The sequence below is a fragment of the Stenella coeruleoalba genome (assembly GCF_951394435.1).
Source record: "Stenella coeruleoalba genome assembly, chromosome: 6".
NCBI lineage: Eukaryota > Metazoa > Chordata > Mammalia > Artiodactyla > Delphinidae > Stenella > Stenella coeruleoalba.
The window spans coordinates 9,967,455-9,988,697 of NC_137151.1; the positions used below are offsets into that span (position 1 = coordinate 9,967,455).

Sequence of the window (21,243 nt, forward strand, 5' to 3'; positions counted from 1 at the left end):
CCCACTCCTGGGTATATATCCAGAGAAAAACTTGGTTCAAAAGAATACATGCACCCCAGTATTCATTGCAGCACTGTTTACAAGAGCCAAAACATGGAAGCAATCTAAATGTCCATTGATGGATGAATGGATAAAGAAGAAGTGGTACATGTATACAATGGAATATTACTCAGCCATAAAAACATGAAATAATGCCATTTGCAGCAACTCAGAAGGAAATCAGAGAAAGACCAATATCATATGATATCACTTATATGCGGAATCTTTAATAAATGATACAAATGAATTTATTTACAAAAACAGAAACAGACTCACAGACTTAGATGATGAATTTATGGTTGTCAGGGGAGAAGGGTGGCAGGGAGGGATAGATTGGGAGTTTGGGATTAATATATACACATCACTATATATAAAATTGGTAACCAACAAACCCCTACTGTATAGCACAGGGAACTCTGCTCAATATTCTGTAATAACCTAAATGGGAAAATAATTTGAAAAAAGAATAGACACATGTATATGTATAATTGAATCACTTTGCTATGCATCTGAAACTAAGACAGCATTGTTAATCGACTATACTATAATATAAAATAAAAGTTATTTAAAAAGTACAAGGGGGCTTCCCTGGTGTCGCAGTGGTTGAGAGTCTGCCTGCCAATGCAGGGGACACGGGTTCGTGCCCCGGTCAAGGAAGATCCCACATGCCGCGGAGCGGCTGGGCCCGTGAGCCATGGCCGCTGAGCCTGCGCATCCGGAGCCTGTGCTCTGCAACGGGAGAGGCCACAACAGTGAGAGGCCCGTGTACCACCAAAAAAAAAAAAAAAAAAAACAAAAAACAAGAACATAGTACCAAGATTACCTGGGATTACCCTCACAGTCAGAGTCAATGAATAATATTGCAGTGCAGTTATGAAACACCATTGTGAACATGTTACTTATCCTGGGGGTGCCTTTGTAGCATCATAGAGAGCACGGTTTCAGAGGATGATGAACCTGGAGTGATTCCCACACAGTGCAGTAAAGATACCCTATTTCAGCAGTATTATTATCATTTTTGTCCACGGACAGTATGAGCATGACCTCGTGTTTGTATTGAACTCTGTGCCTTTTGAGGTAATTCCACCTTCATTGTTCCATTTTACTCTTTGACTCAACCATATAAGTTGGCTACAGAAGACCATTTATCCATTTACAAAATGTTTTTCAACACTTTGTATGTCCCAGTGCCATAGATGTAGATATGTTATGTAATTCTGGTCCTTACTTTTGTGCCACGTTGGTGAGACAATTTCATTTGGTGAAAAGAGAGACAACTGAATAATTATATCCAGGGATTTATATGGTAGGACTAGTATTTTAGAAATATGAAAATACAAAAACCTATGAAAACTTAGAAACATTAAAAAAAGGAAGATATAAAGGAACACGTAGAGAAACTTACCACTACTACAAATTTCAAAATACACCAAACAATACTATATTTATTGTGAAAATTTGTATTTGGAGTAAAATTATTAAAGACACATAGAAATGATAATACCGATTTCAGAAGCATGTTATTTATGGAGAGGATGGGACAAAAATGGCAATTGCAGGAGTTAGAAAGACGACTTCAACTGTGTGTTACTTTAAAAGAAAAATCAGAACTATATTATTAAATGCAAACATGTCTGATATGTACCTGTTATATTATTTCCAGTTATTATATGAAATAATTTGCTGATTATTTTTAAGGAAGTCACTATATCATGGAGTGTAGACATTGTATTAAGTTTAAATCCTGGGACAGTTGAAGTTAAAGTACAGAAACCAAGCAGATTATTATAGGAGTTATCAATATTTGACGGAAGAAAAAATGAAGGCACAGTGTTTTCTCATATTTACTCCCATCCAGTTACTGTTGTTACTGAAACTCCCACAGTTACTATTATAACAACTTTTATCTTCTGCATCCAAATCTATTGCCCCAATATTCAGGGACTCAGCCCTGGACGGTTACATTTTCTAAGTAAATGACAGTCTCTCTCCCCATCCCACTCTCATTTTTGGTTCCAGTCAGAACAACTCATAGACTTTCATGTTTAGTCTAGCCCCAGTACATGGGAAGTGATAATTCATAATACAATGACATTGTAGCAACAGTAATATCGACATTCACTCATTCTGCTGCAAGGAATCCTTGAACGATGGCGATTTTGATTGCTAAGGGAAAAACAAAAAATCATCTGCTTGACTATTTGTCTGCCTCAGGAGATTCCTAAATGATGTTGTTGATTTGTTAAATGTAATTAAAGAGACAGGTTCCTTTAGTCCAATCAAAGAATCCTACTACTCTGCTTTTAGAACTCAGAAGTAAAGAGAGCATCCATATCTCTCTGTTGACAAGTCAGTGTATCTCCTAGTTGAAGAATGTTATGTGGACGATGTAAGGCATTCCCCATGGTTACTGAGAGCTTCATTTGAAAATGGAGATATAAGTCTCCATCTACACATGAAATATGTTAAGGTTAAGTGTGCGGTTCAAATGTTACATGTATATCCCTCCAGGGTGCTGGGTTTCATAGTGTAGTACCATCGTGGGTGTCCACCCTCCCTCTAGCTTGTTCCTCTAAGGACTTCAGAGAATATTGGCAACTCATTTTTGGAAATCTTACCTTGAACAAACCTTTAAGAGAGAATGACCTCTAACAAGTGGCAAGGCCAAAAATTATCCCATTTTTATAGCCAACATATATCAGTGACAAAAGAAAGGCTTCGGGTGTGATTACAATTGCTGGTGCTTTTAGAACCCGCTATCAACAATATAAATCATGACAGAAAGTACCTATCTGCCACCCACAGACTTTTTTTGACCCACCTACTTCCAGACAAGTAGATAAAGTTCAGTCAGATTTACAAGCTCATTTCAAATATAAATTTGCTTATACGAAGTGAAAACATTTGTTCATTTATTCAAAATATAGATTAACTCTATCTATCTATCTACCTACCTATCTATCTATATTAGATGATTCCCAAATACATGCTAGATTGTACTCTAAGTATTGGTGATACTGCATAAACAAGCTCACTGTATCCCCCCTCCTCTCAGGGAACTCATTTAAACCAGGCTTTGACTGGAGAGAAGTTAGCTTGGGAACATCTGCTTCCGGTCATGTTCATCCCAGCCAAGAAGTTAGACTCTCCAGGAAATTACAAGGCTATTTTCCTACAGTGGAGGCAGTTCTGCTCTCCTGCCCAAATGAAGTCAAGGCCAAGAGAAAGGTGGGCCTCTGGTACCCAGAGCCTCCAAGAGGCAGCCTGTCATTTCTCTGGCGGCCAATTTTAATGGGAAACTTACAGCACTCAACCACCCAGGCATGTCTTAGCAGATAAGAATAAACCCCAGAGGAAGTGGGGTGAGGAAATGGATCTTCCAGGTTTGAAGAGAATATTATAGCTACTGTGTTAGATAGGGTCCTTCAGAGAAAGAGATCCAGTAGGATGTATGGGTATTTATATATAAATAAATATATATGTGCATAAAAAGATTTATTCTAAGGAATTGACTCACGATTATGGAAGATGGTAAATCCCAAGATCTTGCAGGGTGGATCAGCAAGCTGGAGGTCCAAAAAAGCTAATGGCATAATTCCAGCCTGAAGGTGCAGGTTCCAGACCCAGAAAGAGCACGTTTCACTTTGAGTCTAAAGTCAGGAAAAAAGCAAATGTACCAGTTTGAAGGCAGTCAGGCAGGAAAACTTCTCTCTTCCTTGGGAGAGAGTGCTATTTTTGTTCTATTTGGACCTTCAATTGATTGAATGAGGACATACCAAATTATTTCTCTATTATTTATCTCTTAAGGTAGGAATTTATAGATTTGAGACCTTTTCATCTTCTAATGTGATAACTTAGTGCTATAAAAAATTCTTTCAGTACTTTCTAGCTAATTCAATATATTTTGATATCATCATTTCATTTTACATTCAGTACTATGTATTTGTAAATTTGTTTTGAGACTTCCTCTTTGATATATAGATTATTTAGAGATATTGATTATTTGTGTTGCTCAATTTTCACATTTTGAGATTTTCTTGTTGTCTGTGTCTTATTTCTAGTTTGGTCCATTCTGACCAAAGAATATATTCTGTACGATTTCAATTAATTTAAATTTTTGAGGTTTATTTGATGGCCCATGATATGGTCTATCTTAGTGAATGTTCCATGGGCCCTTGAAGAAAATGTGTAACTTGTTCAGTGGAATATTTTATTTATATAGCCAAATAGATAAATAGGTAGATAGATAGATAGATAGATATGGTTAGATACAGATATATAGATATAGATATATAAATATATATATATTGAACAACATAGTGTCCAGTTTTTCTACACCTTTGCTAATTTTCTGTCTAGTAGTTTATCACCTGCTGAGATGAGGGTGTTGAAGTTCCCAACCATAACTGTGGATTTGTCTGCTTTTTCTTTCAGCTCCTTCAATTTTTAATTAATGTATTTTGAGGCTCTTGTATAGTTTTGGTGTGGGCACATTTAAGATTTCTGTGTCTTCTTGGTGGACTGATATTTTTATCATTATGTAATGTCTCACTTTGTAGTGATTTTCCTTTCTCTGAAATCTCCTTTATTCAAAATTAATATACAGCACTACTGCTTTTTTAAAAAAAATTGCATGGTATATCATTTTACATTCTTTTACTTTCAACCTCCCTACATCCTTTATTTGAAGTGAATTTTTTGTAGACCACATATCACGGATCATTTTTCTAGTCACTGCCAATCTGTGCCTTTGATTGGGGTATGTATGTGTATGTGTATTTTTCAGGTAATTATTGATATATTAGGGCTTAATTTGGCCTTGTATAATTTGTCTTGCCTCTGTTTTTCCTTTTGTTTCTCGTCTTACCTTCCTGTGGGTTACATGGACATTTTTTCCCTTAGAATTCTACACTGATTTATTTATAGTTTTTATTTATATCTTCCTTTATAGTTTTCTTTCTAGTTGCTACAGTTATTATAATATATTTGTCTATATGTAACACACACGTGTGTGTATATGTGTGTGTGTGACAGATCACTCTCTATTAGCACTGACATTTTGAAATTTCAAATATAGAAACCTTATTTTCATTTATGTATCTCTAATCTCCACACTTTTAAAATGTAATTGTCTTAAATATTTATCTTATATACATTGAGCTTCACATTAGATGGGTTTATGATTTTTCCTTTAACTATCAAATGTGATTTAAGAAACTCACAAGAAGTAAGATAGTCTGTTTTATTTACCCCTATTTTTACCCATTTCTATATACTTTCCTTTCTGAAGTTCCAAGCCTCCTCCCGTCATTCTCCGTTTTGTTTCGACTCTAACCTCCAGTAATTCTTTAAGGGTAGCTTTACTAGGAATAAGATCACATAGCTCTGGGCCTCCAGTGATATGAAGACTAGCTTTTAAAAAAAATTGTCCCAAAGGATCGTGTCCATTTATTTTCCAGTCTATTTTATCACTGTTGTTCAGATTTTGTAAGTTCTATTCATGTTTTCAGTATACTGAGTCTATCTTGTCATCACCACTCTACGACTGAGCACATCCAGCAAGGTTTTTTGTTTGTTTTTGTTTATCTCAGTTATTATATTTTTCAGTCCTGTAGTTTCCATTTGGTTGTCTTTTACACCTACTATTTCTTTGCTGAGATTTCATAATTTTTATTTGTTTTCTCTGTAACGGTCTGGTGAAAGTTGATCATGATGGAGTCTTTGAAACTCTTATCACTGAATTCCAAGATCTGATCAATCTCTGTGTTGGCAGCTGTTAACGTTCTTCATGATGTTTTTCTCCTGACCCTTGGAATGAGGAGGGATTTTTCATATATCCTGGATATTTTGGACATTATATTATGAAACTCTGGATCCTATTTTTATTCTAGTTGTTTTAGTTGGCACTCCCACTGGGTAGGTGCAGATGCAAGGGCCAGCTCGGTTGGTACTTTCAGACATGTGCCTCCAGCATCCTGGCAAAGTGGGGAAGTGGCTGCCACTGCCTCATTGCAGAGGAGTGGGCTAGAAATCAGCCATCTCCCAGGGCACTGCCACCATCCCTGAGACAGTGGGTCATGGACTTCCATCACTCATTGGCTCCAAGTGGAGGAAGATCAGATTCCTTCTGGGCCCTGCCAACACCAGAGAAGGGGTAGGGAGGGATGAGTCATTCTGTTTTGTTGCTGCACGGTAGGGGGTAGAAGTTCGGTCTCCCACCCCCACCCCCACTCATAAGAGGTTGGTAGGTATGGAATACCAACTAGCCCCACCTCGCACATCTTATTTTCTCTAGCTCATGATGGGTGTTCTGGAAGTAGAGCTCTCTACTGGGTCTCTCTGGTCACAGGGAAGAGGAGAAAGTGAAGTGTTTACTAGCTTATTTGTGCACCACAGTGTTCTGGTTCCTCACGGAGAGGTGGTGAAGCCCAGTGGTGATAGCTTTGTCTTATACTGTCTGGTTAAGTATTCTTACTGTTGGGTTGGGTGTGGGCTCTGCTCCCTGATGATGTGATCCAAGCAGGGGAGGGAAGATAAAGTCCCTGTTCACCACCTGGGAGGGGGTGTAAGTCATGTGAGGCACACTCTGACTGCTTGGGAGGGTGGGAGGAGGGGAGGGAGGGGATAGGATGAGGTGGAAAACCAACTATCAAGTTCCTGCTCAGTCGCAAAGAAACTACAGTGGGGAGGGAGGCCATGGGCCATTTGTTCCGTTGGCATCTAGCTGGAATAGAGAGCATTTCACCTACAAAGGTTTTCTGGTATTCAGCTATCCCTTTCTTGGCTATTTGGCTGGGAGTAACAGGCTTTCCTGGAGCTGTTTTGGTTTATGCCTGTTGGTGTTTCAGGATTGGAGGCTTAGGCAATGCCCTGCCAGACAGTAAAGGAAACCAGGGAACTCACTGCCACATCATTGCTCAAGTTCTTAGGTCTGTCAGAAGCCCACCTTCAAATCCTTCAGAGACATCCCATGCTTGTTTACTGTTTTACATTCAAGGCTTTTTAGTTGTAAGGAGGAAGACCTGAGAGGAATGGGGCTACTCCATATTCACAGAACTGGAAACCTGTCTGCTTCACCATATTTTTGTGAGAATTAAATGAGATACTGTTTGTGAGGATTAAATGATGTAAATGATGTAGTGCTGGTGTATCCTAAGAATATAGTAAATATTACCTATTATGGGTCTCCTGAGGCCTTCAGTGGAGTTGACGAAAAATTAATCAGTCCATCTAAGAAAGAAATGGAAAATTTTATTTGAGCCAGATTTGAGGACTATAACCCAGGAAGAGCATCTCAGAAAGCTCTGAGAACTCTTCCACCCATTAGAAGTCAAGGCACAGTTACATAAGTTTTTTGAAACAGAGGGCTGTACATTAAATGATGTATTATTGACAGTTTACACAATCCGGAGCTAAGCATCATTGTGTTCCTTTACAAGATCAAGAAGGAGTGTTATCTTTTAAGGAGTTGTTGATGCTAGGATAATGTTGCTCTTTATGGTTGAGCAGGTATTTCTGCCAGTAGGGGAAGTTTGGTAGATGCAAAATGCAGATACAAATGCACGAGAGTAGGGAGAGAGGGGGCCAAAGGTCAGGGAAAATTTTTTATGTTTAAATTTTTCTTGTCTTGCCATAAAATATGAATTTTATTTCAGAGTGGGAAACAAGTTCAGAAGTCAAAAAAACAGGGAAGAAGTGAGAGAAATGGAGTTCAAGGCAGACCAGGGTAAACAGCATCAGTTTAAATCATGAGGTTTTGGGGTAATAGAGGCCTCTCTATTGTGGTACCAGATAAACAATAGAAAAATAGACCTGCTAACTTCAAATTCCTAGCCAGACTGGGCATACTGGTTTCCTATATTATAATGTTAGTACACTGCCCTGGCTTTAAATACCTCTCAATACATGAAAGATGTTGGTATAACTAATGGGGAGATAATGATGATTCATTTTTATTTTCATCTGAGGTTGGATAGAAATAAATGAATTATTTTAATCATCTACACATTTCTCTTGGCCCTAATACAAATTTAAATTTAACATAATTATTAAAATGTAGCAGTGAAAAATTCAAATTTAGAGCTGTGTCAACAATTGTCCAATAAATCATAGAGGTACGAATAAAACCAAAACCTGAGATTTGAAAATAAAATATTAATGTTTGGTGATTCAGAAACAGCACTAATAAAAGGTAAAAGAAGCAAAGTTAGGAAATACAAACATAATCTCTGTAACAATATTTAATCATAATATTTTATCATTTTATAATTATCATTTAGCTTTATTTTTTGATTGAGGTCCATCAGATCACAAAATCATCATCCATCATTAAAAACTTCATTAATGTAAACAAATAAGACCAAATGTAGGTAGTAAAATTAATTTATCTTGTGAGTCCATCAGATAAGTGTCAATGTGTGTGTGTGTGTGTGTGTGTATGTGTGTTTTCCTACAGGGTAATGGAAATTTTATTCTTGATAGCTAATCTGACATCTTATAAATTCACTGTTAATAGCAGGCTGAGAAAGCTTCAAGCAATCTCAAAGAAACACTGAATTTAACTTCTCTATTTAGAAAGAACCACATCTAAATGCTGCTAGATGGATTGGGTTTTCTTTCCTTTTCCACTTTTTTTTTTTTTTTTTACTTTATGAAAAAATTTTTATATTTAAACTATTTTAAACTTATATAAAATTGGCAAGAAATGTGCCAAGAATTTCTTTATGCTCATAAGATTTGGCAATTGCTGACATTTTGCAACATCTAATTTATTATTTTCTCTTTCTGAATCATTAGAGAGCAAGTAGCAATCATTGAACCCCTTTTTGATTAAGCACTTCAGGAATTTCAGGATTGCATGGTAGCTTTATTTTTAAGGAACCTCCATACTGTTTTCCATAGTGACTATACCAATTTACATTCCCACCAAAAATGCGGGAGGGTTCCCTTTTCTCCACATACTGTCAGTACTTGTTATTTCTTATCTTTTTGATGTTAGCCATTTTAACAGGTATGTGGTGATATCCATTGTGGTTTTGATTTGCATTTCTCTGATGATTAGTGATGTTGACCATCTTTTCATATGCCTGTTGGTCATCTGTATATATTCTTTGGAAAAAAAGTGTATTCAGGTCCTCTGCCTCTGTTTTTAATTAGATTTTTGTTGTTGTTATTAAGTTGTATTAATTCTTTACATTGATATATTTTAGATATGGATCCTTTATCAGACATATGATTTGCAAATATCTTACTCTCATTTAGTAGTTTTCCTTTTGGTTTTATTGATGTTTTCCTTCACTGTGAAAGAGCTTTTTAGTTTGATGAAGTTCTGTTTATTTTTGCTTTTGTTTCCATTGTCTGAGCAGACAGATACAAAAAAATATTGCTAAGTTCAATGTCAAAGAGTATACTGACTGTATTTTCTTCTAGGGTTTTTATGGTTTTATTGATCATTTCTATTAATTTTCAGTCTCTATTTTATTTATTTCTATTCTGATCTTTATTAGTTCCTTCCTTCTACTAACTTTGGGCTTTGTTCTTTTTAAAATTTGTTTAGGTGTAAAGTTAGGGTTTTTTTTTTTAAGATTTTTCTTTTTTCTTGAAGGAGGCCTGTATCACTATAAACTTCCTCTTAGAACTGCTTTTGCTGTATCCCATAAATTTTGGAAAGTGTGTTTCTATTTTTATTCAAGGTATTTCTTGATTTCCTCTTTGATTTCTTTGTTGACCCATTGGTTTTTTAGTAGCCTATTGTTTAGTCTCTATGAGTTTGTGTTTTTTTCCCATTTTTTCCTGTAATTGATTTCTAGTTTTATACCATTATGGTTGGAAAAAATGCTTGATATGATCTTAATCTTCTTAAATTTACTGAGGCTTGTTTTGTGTCCTAGCATGTTATCTACCCTGGTGAATGTTCCATGTCGGCTGCTTATGAATGAAATGTTCTGTACCTATCTATTAAGTCCATCAGGTCTAATGTGTCATTTAAAGCCAATGCTTCCTTATTGTATTTCTGTCTAGATGATCTATGCATTGATGTAAGTGGGACAATAAATTTCCCTACTGTTATTGTATTACTGTCAATTTCTTCCTTTATATCTGTTACTATTTGCTTTATATATCTAGTTGCTCCTATGTTACTTGCATATTTTCAAGTGTTATATTCTCTTCTTGGATTGACCATGTTATCATTATGTAATGCCCTTCTTTGTCTTTTGTTATATCCTTTTTTTAAAGTCTATTTTTTTCTTATATGAGTATTGCTACTAGCTTTCTTTTTTTTTCCCATTTTCATGGAATATCTTTTTCTATCTCTTCACTTTCAGTCTGTTTGTATCTTTAGAACTGAAGTGAGTCTCTTATAGCAGCATATAGATGGGTCTTGTTTTTTAATCCATTCAACCATCCTATATATTTTGATGGGGGCATTTAGTCTACTTACCTTTAAAGTGATTATTGATAGGGATATTGACATTTTGTTACTTGTTCTCTGGTTGTTTTTGTAGTTCTGCTCTGTTCTTTCTTCTTCTTTTAGTTTCTTCTCTTGTGGTTTGATGATTTTCTTTAGTGTTATGTTTGGGATCCTTTCTCTTTTTCGTGTATCTATTGTAGTAGGTTTTTGGTTTGTGGTTACCATGAGATACTTATACATATAGATATAGATATAGCTCCATAGACTTATAGATCTATAGATATAGACGTAGAGGTAGGTATAGATATAGATTTGTTTTAAGCTGGTAATTGTTTAAGTTCAAACATATTCTAAAAGCTCTACATATTTTACTCCCCCTCATTTTTGTTTGTTTTTTTTTGGGGGGGTGTAATTGCCTTTATTTCTTTTAAAATTTTTATTGGAGTATAGCTCATTTACAATGTGTTAGTTTCAGGTGTACAGCAAAGTGAATCAGTTATACATATACATGTATCCACTCTCTTTTTTTTAATTTTTTTTTATTCTTTTCCCATATAGGCCATTACAGAGTATTGAGTAGAGTTCCCTGTGCTATACAGCAGGTTCTTACTAGTTTTGTGCTTTTTATGTCATATTTTACATTTTTTGTGTATCTTTTAACTACTTATTACAGTTATACTTGATTTTATGAATTCCTTTAACCTCCTACTATATATATATATATACATATATATGTGTGTATATATATATATATATATATATATTTTTTTTTTTTTTTTTCGGTATGCGGGCCTCTCAGTGTTGTGGTCTCTCCTGTTGCGGAGCACAGGCTACAGATGCGCAGGCTCAGCAGCCATGGCCCATGGGCCCAGCTGCTCCACGGCATGTGGGATCCTCCCAGACCAGGGCACAAACCCACATCCCCTGCATCGGCAGGTGGACTCTCAATGACTGTGCCACCAGGGAAGTCCCTCCTACTATATTTTTAAGTCGTTGATCCACTGCCTTTACTATATATATTTGCCTTTAGCAGTGAGATTTTTTTTTCCTTCATTTATTTTCTTATTTCTTGTTATGTCCTTTTCTTTTTTGCTTAAAGAAAAAAGATTTAACATTTCTTGTAAGTCTGGTTTAGTGGTGATGAATTCTTTTAGTTTTTGCTTATTTGGAAAACTCTCTCTCCTTCAATTCTAAATAATAACCTTGCTGGGTAGATTATCCTTGGTTGTAGGTTTTTATTTTTCAATTTAATTTCAGGACTTTAAATATGTCATGCCACTCCTTTCTAGTCTGCAAATTTGCTGCTGAAAAATCAGCTGATAATCTTATAGGGATTCCCTTGTATACGACCCTGTTTTTCTCTTACTGCCTTTAAAATTTCATCTTTACCTTTAACTTTTTTCATTAAATATGCTATGTCTTGTCCTTCCTGGACCTGGATAGCAGTTTCATTCCTGAGGTTTGGAAGTTATCAGCCATTATTTCATCAAATATGTTCTCTGAGTTTTCTCTCTCTCTTCCCCTTCTGGAACCCCTATAAAGTGAACGTTATTATGATTCATGTTGTCCTAAAGTTCCCTTTAAATATCCTCACATTTATTTTTACTTTTATTTATTTATTTATTCTTGGCTGTCTTCTGTGATCTTAGTACCCTGACCAGGGATCAAATCCAAGCCCTCAGCAGTGAGAGCATGGAGTCCTAACTACTGGACCACCCAGGAATTCCCTATCCTCATATTTTTAAATTCTTTTTTCTTTGTACTGCTCTAATTGGGTGATATCCACTATTGTCTTTCAGATCACTTATGTGTGTTTTCATCTCCCCTAATTTGTTGTTGATTTCCTCCTTTCATTTCAGTTATTGTATCCACCAACTCTGATTTGTTCTTTTTTTTTAAATATATTGTCTAATTCTTTGTGAAGGTCTCACTGTGTTTCTCTATTCTTCTCCCAAGTTCAGTGAGCATTTTTATGACCATTGCTTTAAACTCTTTGTCAGGCAAATTACATATCTCTGTTTCATTAGGATTTTTTCCAGGGTTTTATCTTGTTCTTTCTTTTGGACATATTTCTCTGTGTTCTAATTGTTTTTGACTTTTTGTGTTTGTCTCTATGAAATAAGCAAAATATTTACCTCTCTTAGTCTTGAAGGTGTGACCTTATGTAGGAGTGTCCCTATGCAGACTCTGCGTGCAGGAAGGTTAGAGATGAATCGAGCACAGGTCAGGGCTATTTATGGAGCATGCTGGTGTCTCTGCATTGGTTGGGAGGGGGCTGGAGTCAAAGCCCAATCTGTGCCATGGGCCGCTGCCTCATTGGTGGGAGGTGTGTCTGGAGGTCAAGCCCAGTGCCAACCAGAACTTCTCCCAGGGTATGTTGGAGGCTGCTGCCTTAGCAGGGGTGGGCTGGAGCCAGAGGTGCTAGAGCTTGATGCTGGCATGAGCTGGGGTTTCTCCAAGGGTGTGCTGGGTGCTTCTGCCTTGGTGGAAGCAGGTTGAAACCAGAGAGGTTAGATCCGAGTCCAGCACAGGCTCGGACTTCTCCTGGGGCTTGTTAGAACTAGAACCAGGAGGGGGCTCGGGGACTGGAGTCAAAGGGGCTAGAGACAGCCTTGTGTAAGTAGGAGCTTCTCCTGGGGCATGATGGATCCAGAGATGGGTGTGAGCTGGGTGGCATGCCGTGGCAGCCTGGGCAGGTCAGCTACAGCAACAGGCACTTTTCAATCTGCTGCCTCTGCACTGGGACTCAGACTAAGGATGTCTATATGTGTCCTTTAAGAGCAGAGTCTTGGTTTCCTAAAGCCCTCTGGTTCTCCCAGTCATAAGCCCCACTGGTTTTTAAAACCTATCAAGGGGATTCATCTTCCTGGCACCAGTCCCCATGGCAGGGATGCTAATATGGGGCACAAATTCCTCACTTCTTAGGGTGGTTCTCCCAGTTTGTGATATATCCTTCTTCTTTGGCATCACCTGCCAGAGGAGTGGGTCCTGATTATCCCTTCTCTTCCTCTCCTATCTGTCTCATGTGCTTTTTTCTTTATATCCTTAATTGTGAAAGAGCTATTTTACTAGTCTCCGGATCATTCTCAGAGACAATTAACCTACATGTAGTTGTCATTTTGGTGTGTTCATGGAAGGAGGTGAGCTCAGAATCTTCCTACTCCACCATCTTGACACCATCTCTCAAATGTCTTTTGTTTTCTTTCCCTTTTGTTGTTTAACTACCTTGACTAGAACCTTCAGTAAAATATTAAACAGAAGTGGTGAGAGTGGCCATCCTTGTGTTTTGCTTGACTTAAGGGGAAATACATTTGCTCTTTCACTATTAAGTGTAATGTTATCTGTGGGTTTTATCAAGTTTTTTATCTCCATGTATTGATATAATTACATTTTCTCCTCCAACCTATTAAAGATGTGTATTACATTAACAGATTACTTTTTTTGAAATACATTATAAACCCTATTTGTTCATAGCATACTTTTTTCTAAATATACTATTGTGTTTGATTTACTGGCACCAGGAGGATAAGCCACCTTAACTGGTTTTAAAAACCAGTGGGGTTTATGACTGGGAGAGACAGAGGACTTCAGGAAAACAAGACTCTGTTCTTAAAGGGCACATACAAACTTATTCAACCCAAGTCCCAGTTCAGAGGTGGCAGATTGAAAAGTACCTGCTCCTATATATTTTATTTAATATAGAAGTAAAACTTAATGGAATGAGAGCACATTTATTTTGACTAGACTACCTGGTTCTGTCAGAAGTAGTTAGGACCATAAAAAAAAAAAGGATTTATTCTCTTTGTGACTTAGGTCTCTCCTTTATAAAAAACAAAATAAAAGCCTTTAACTCATAATGGATTTTGAGGATCAAATAAGTTAATATAAGTGAAATGCTATATATTTGCTATTATTAAAATTCATTATTAAGTTTTTTTCAGGAAGACACTCAGTCTAAAATTTATATTTTTGATTTCTTCTTATAGTTTTGATTTCTTCTTATATGTCAGATCACCTAGCACAATGCCACATAGAATTTTTATGAAAAAATATGCACCATGCTTATGTTTTTTACCAGAAAATAAAATCTGTGAGGCTTCTCTAAGACAGATTCCTACATTTTAAACAAACTGTAGCTGCAGAGACTTTGCCACCTAGTTTCCTCACACCAGTGAGCAGATGAGAAGTTTAAAAGATACAGGAGACATTACATCATGAATCGCCATAAACTTTACACATATTCTGACCATCCAAATCTATGCATACGTCAATCTGCAGAGCACAAAAATACCTTGATTGATGAAGCAGGAAATCTTGAAAGGGGCAAAATATCAATTGATGTCGACTCTGAGATGACATAGACGTTGGAATTATCAGATAAAGAGTCTGAAGTAGCTACTGTTATCACGTGCCAATAGGCACTTGAAAAAATGCTCAGTGTCACTAATCATCAGGGAAATACAAATCAAAACCATAATGAGGTATCACCTCACACTTCTCATATTTTTTAGTTAAAATATAAGCATTATCTCTGAGCAATAACAACAATAAATAATATTTAAAGGCTATTCTATTTATAGATTTTAGGTACATTATCACTAGATAATAATCATGTTCTTCCCATTTCTGATTTGAAAGCTAGTTTGGTGCCTGGAATAGCAGCCAGGCAGAAGTATTTCTTAGATGGATATAATAAATTCAATATGAATCATTACTACATATCCAAGTCAGGTACCATGACTTTTTCATACAGATGAGCATTCTGAGATCAGAGCAGTGAAGATCAGAGTCACTAGGTCAGCAGTTGGAATGTTCTTTCTGATACAGCTCCCCCACTAAAACAGGGAGTGAGTAAAGCACATTTCCCACCTGACACTGGTAATAAAGAGTATACTAAGCTACAGAAGTCACGTATGTATATTCTCTTAAGTGTAGATAATGGTAGTTCACATCAAAGAAATTAATTTCCTCCAAATTTGAAGCTAGTTTGGTTTGAATATATTTGAGTAATAAACACAAGTTAATGTTCTTGGAGTTTTAGGGGGCCCAAGTCAGTGACATGATACCCTGAAAAAGTGCAAAGACTAAAAAGAGACTTGACTTCTTTGGTCAGTGTTATTAGAAACAGTCGTTTTGAAAGCTTTGTCTCTAGTATCTTAATTGTGAAGATGTCATCAAAACTGTCACATATGTCCATGATGGTTGTGAAAGAACAGAGGTTGGAGACCTATTTCACACAAGTGTGATGTGAGATCATGTTTCAAATTCCTGCTGTCACCAGGAGAATGTGTGCAGTCCCTCACAGGGAGCTCCCACTGGGTTTATTCAACACATCAACACCAAAAATGTCTTTCTGTTTCTATGCACCAGCGTGGTGCTTTTTTACAATACCAAACATTTAACGTCTTTTTCTCTTTGGGCATTAGCTTCTAAGAAATTTTGAACTAAACTAATAGCCTGTGACTGACAATTGAGCAAGTCTATATGTTCATTTTCATGATGGTCTCAGCTTAACACTTTCTCTTACCTTTTATTTTTTTTTAATTTATTTTATCTTAATTAGCCACAATTTTGGTAAGTTTCCTATAAGTCTTTGGAAGAAACAGGGGTATCTGTGTAGATAAGAAGTTCTTTAGTATAAGCTATGACAATAAATCAGTAAAATGTTAGAACCCACTTTACAGATAAGGAACCTGAGGCACTGAGATGTAAAGTGACTTTCCAAGGACAAAGTCGGTGTGCTAAAGCCTTAGCTTCATGATTTTTCACATTCCAATTCCTTTTCTCACATGGTCATATGTCCAATGTACACATAGACTTGGCAAACCCTTCATTCCCTCATCACTGCTTTCTACTCTCTGCTCAGATGTGGCTTCCTCCCCTTCTGTCAGACATATTTGGGCTCTTTTGATGTTTCCTATTCATTTCAATATATAAGAGAGTAAGAAGCATGAAGTCACACTTGGGATATGACCTGTCTGTCTCACTTGCAGAAGAAGCTGTCAAAGGTAAAGAAGATTATTGACTTAGCTTGGACTGTGCCTCTAAACACCCAGTTTGTTCTCAGTTATAAAACAGACTTATTTTTGAGTTCATCTTTTCTTAAAATTTTATCTGAGAATCTTAAAACATATCAGATGTTAAATCTTTAATTTGAAACTTTTTCTTAAGATTTCTTATTGATATGAAATAATTGGGGCAGAGTTTACTTAATATAAAATATTTTACCATAGTATCATAAGCCTATAAGTTAAAGTCCCTCATTTTGGCCAATGTCAAAAAACCTCAGAATTGATATCTGCACAAGGACTATGCCAGAAATTGTGCCAAGGAAGACTTGAAGTTAATGAAGACATGACCAGGCACCACAAAGCTAATTAGTGCACCGAATCTTCCTGTAGAAGGAAATTTGCTGTCATCATCCCTGGGTCCTAATTTGAGAATGACCTCAAGTCACACTTCCCAAGGTATTCCCAAGGGATTCCATACCAAGGGCTGTGATAGATGCAAGGGAAAATATACTGTCTCCATACATGTATACATTTGTTCCTTTAACTGTTAAAGTTAAATGGTTTATTTTTCTCAGATCTTAATAGGTTAAAAAACACTGTCAATCTCAAAAAAAGCAATGTGATGGCCAGTCTTCCTTCAGCTTATATGGCCAAAGGTGAAACTTCTTGGAAATAGTGCCCCATGAATCACTGTGAAATACACACATAAAAGTAGATACACTATTTTATTCATTCATGTTTTCAAGGATAAAAATTTAACTATGTACATAGTCCTAAATGTATATTTTGGTCCTTAAGGGCATGGAGCCATGCTGCTGGGTTTGTAACTGACTCCATCACATATTGGCCATGAGAATTGGGACAAATAATTTAACCTTTCCATTCCTTAGTTTCAATGACAGAATCTATACCGGAGGTTTGTTACAAAGACAACTTGCAATGATAAAGATTTTTGGAAGCCATAGATGCATATTTTTTTCCCATTCCAATTTATTTTTCCTCTTCTCACATGGACATATGTCTAGTGTGCCCATTAACTCGGTACAGAGTGCCTTGGCCTCTTCACTGCTTTCTTTTTAGGTGTGTCTTCCTCCTTTGTTAGACTGCACTGAGGTTTTTTGAGGGGTTTTGATGTTTTCTACTCATTTGGATACGTAGAAGAGCCTGAAAAGCCTTGGCAAGTGTTGGCTAATGTGCATATGACTTCTTTTTCTTATGTATTATATGTAATATTTTCTCATATATCATACATAAACAGTTCAACAATCATGAATAGATGAGTTTATTTGAAATCATTACATTTAAAAATGTGTCCAAATTGTTAGGTCATATTTTCATTGTTGTATCAAATATACATTAAGTTTCTTGTATCTTCAGTCCTATAAAATCTTTCTAGTTACTGTGAGAAGACTCTTGCTTTTTTTTTTTTCTTTTCTTTATTTTTGGTCGCTGTGGTTTTTTGTTCGTTTTTGTGTTGTAAGATTTGAAGGAGATAAAGAAGTGATCCATGTTTGGTATTGGGGAAAAGCATCCCTGAGCCCCCAAGGATCAGAGGTTCTTCAAAAGTTCCAGAGGTCTTTCAGATAGAGTCTTTGCATATTCAGTCTCCATGGACTTCTCTGAGACTAAGTTCAAACAGATGTATCCTTAGGAAGCATTTGGTACAACATTCACTACCATTGGTGGAATCCCTATTATGTGCATGGTTCTTTACACCTGCTGTTTCTCATCCTCATGATATTCTGATGATATCAATAATCTCACTTTCAGATAAGGAAACTGGCTTGAGGAAGTTCCATAGCTAGTGACATATGGAACTTGGGTCTTAAACCAGGACTCACTGGTATCAAAGTCCATCTCTTTGAGCTCCACCCTGCAGCCACACTAGCTCTGAAATCAGAACCAGCCATTGTCTTTCACATGAAGAGGCTGGGTGGCCAGGCAACCGAGGCAGAGACAATCAAATTAAAGGCAGCCAAACATGGGGTCAGGAATTTATTCTAATGAATCCAAATAGTTCATGTTTTCCTGTAAATTTAATGTTGTGAAGTTTGGGAAAAACTACTAAGGATTATTTTCCAGCTTTAAAATTTTTCTACCCATTAAATTTTTGGAAAAAAATTTTCTCCTCTTCAACAACGGTGTGTCTTGGTTCGACCATATGAAGCTTGCTTACTTGGTTACTTTATTTGTTATGTAAGCGAGGTTGCACAGGCATAGGCATTACACATTTCCTTAAGGGGAAATAAAATACTTCATACTTTACCTCATTAATCTCCTTACTACTCCTAGAACTTCTAAGGAGGTACGGCTACACATATAAATCAGGGAGAATGGATTCAATAAGAACAATATTAGTAAAAGGCTTAATTTGTCAAGTTGACAATGGTATTTCTTCATTTGTTATGCCTAATCTAAAACTCACCCTCCCTCAGTGGTCACAGATCACTAACAGATCATAATGAATAAGGTATGGACATGGAAGGGACTATCAGGTTTTAAACTCTGTGTCACTTAGTTACTCATTTTACAACAATTATCAAACACTTAATATGTGCAAGCATGGTATGGAGTGTTGCAGATATATAGCAGTGGACAAAACAGACAAAAGTCTGCATGTATGAAAGTTGTGTTCAATTGAGGAGAAGACGATAACAGACTAAGTAAATTACACACATGCACACACATACATAAACACACCCCACATATGCCACACCATCTTATGTATGAAGGTAATAAATGTTATGGAGAAAATGAAAACAGGACAAAGGAAAAGAGTACATGCATCTCGAAGAGGGGGAGGTACAATTTTAAATAGTGTGACCAGGAAAAATTACTATGGGAAGGCGTTTGATTTTGTTTCTTTCCTTTCCTTTTTTTTTTTTTTTGCTGTTTTTTTCTTTTGTTTATTTGTTTGTTTTTGTGCTTTAAGATTTGAAGGAAGTAAAGAAGGGAACCATACTGGTATTGGGGAAAAGAAGAAACAAGTGCAAAGGTGGGAAAGAAGAAAGAAGAAACAAGTGCAAATGTGGGAAAGAAGAAAGAAGAAACAAGTGCAAAGGTGGGAATGTGCTAATGTGTCAGAGGAAGAAACAAGGAGATCAGTGGGGCAGAACAAATAAGGAGAGAAGACTAGGAACAGATGATATCAGATAGTGAATAGAAGGCCAGCTCTTGTTGGTCTGGAAGGCTGTTCTAAAGATTTTGGCTTTGGCTTAGAGATGATAAGCTAGTAGAAAACTCTCAGAAGAATAATGGGATAAGACTTTTATTTTTAAAAGATCATGCCTCACCTTTCTTCTTCTAATTAGGTTGTAAGATGTTACAAAAGACTGACGCACTGATCTTATAATAACAGAAAAATATCTAATCAGAAAGCAGAAGACACAAAGAAACACAAATGAGGTAAATTCCTGAAAGGAATAGGCCATTTCTAGGATTTGAAAGACCCTAGATGCTTTTATCCCTGGGTCCAGAGCTAGAAGGAACAATCATAAAAGAAAATATGGAAGAAAAAGTCTAACTTCAAATCAAATGTAATGTTCATGTGAAGCTTGGTACAAGGAATGAGAGTTCCTAGGTACTCTGATCACAGAGTGAGTCAACATTCATCCACATTTTCTTTTACATGGGCCATTTGCTGTGGGAAGCAGCACAGCAAAGACTCAGGGGTAAGCAAATAAAATGGGTAGAAGTCCTCCTAAAGTATCTGAGACCACTGCTTAGTGCAAGGCAGCAAGCTGAGGAAGAATTTTTAAACAAATATGGTAAATATATCAAAAAATAAGTAAAAACAGCAAAGGAATATTACACACATGATCAGATGAGGGATTCAGAAACAAAGAAAACTACAAAAAAGAAGAAACAGAAAATCTAGAATTAAAAAGCATCAGAAATGATGAAGTCGTTTGATAGACTTCACAGTAGATTGGACACAGCAAAAGAAAGGATCAGGGAACTGACGTGCAAAGAGAAAAATACATTTAAAAGTAAACTGAATAGTCCATCTAAGACTGTGAGAGAATGTTACATGGTTTAACACATATGTAACTTGACCCAGCAGGAGAAGCGAGCGGCTTACAAATATAATAATCATTATTATTCTTTATTTTTTAAATTTTTATACAATTTTTAAAGGTTACTTTACATTTACAGTTATTACAAAATATTGGCTAGGTGATATTCAAGAAGCCAAGGGAGGATAATTTTTTTTTTTATAAATAAAGGATAGTGCTGAGAAGGTAAAAAATGTAAAAAAGAAGTCTGTTTCAGAGACATGAAAGTCATTGTGCCCCAACCAAGAGATAATTTGAAACGATGAGAACTTTTTGGCATGTAATCTAACACTCTCACACAGATACATCATTCCAAATATAATTCTACTAAATGCCATATTTACTACTATGTACCTTCAATGTTCTAGACCTCATACAGCAAAATGATGAATATTTACCCAAATACCACAAGGCGTGTGTTATTATCCTCATTTCACAGAAGTGAAATGAAGGCTCAGAGATGAAAGTGATTTGATGGAGGCCACATAAATGGCAGATATTGGAACCTGGTTTCTAACCCAAGACATACAGGTTGCAATGCTCACCTTCTTTCTCTTATACAGCACGATAAGGAAAAGCTCAAAACTCAGTGGCGCCTGCTTATGTTGACTTTCATCTTATTTGCAAAATCTGGATTCATCTCACTTGGATAGACAATTATTTTCACATGTTTTCCTTCTTTTTGTAAGCCAGGTTGACCATGGGCTATTAATCACTGCTGCAACAG

At 36.3% G+C, this 21,243-nt stretch overlaps 1 long non-coding RNA gene across 1 annotated transcript; it reads right to left on the bottom strand.

The window, feature by feature from the left end:
- Positions 1-3,581: 3,581 nt before the first annotated feature.
- LOC307187574 lies at positions 3,582-21,225 on the bottom strand. Its single transcript, XR_013828644.1, has 3 exons — positions 21,062-21,225; positions 7,214-7,269; positions 3,582-3,689 (listed from the first exon to the last, which is right to left on the bottom strand). It is a non-coding gene; the product is annotated as an uncharacterized lncRNA (long non-coding RNA).
- Positions 21,226-21,243: the final 18 nt, after the last annotated feature.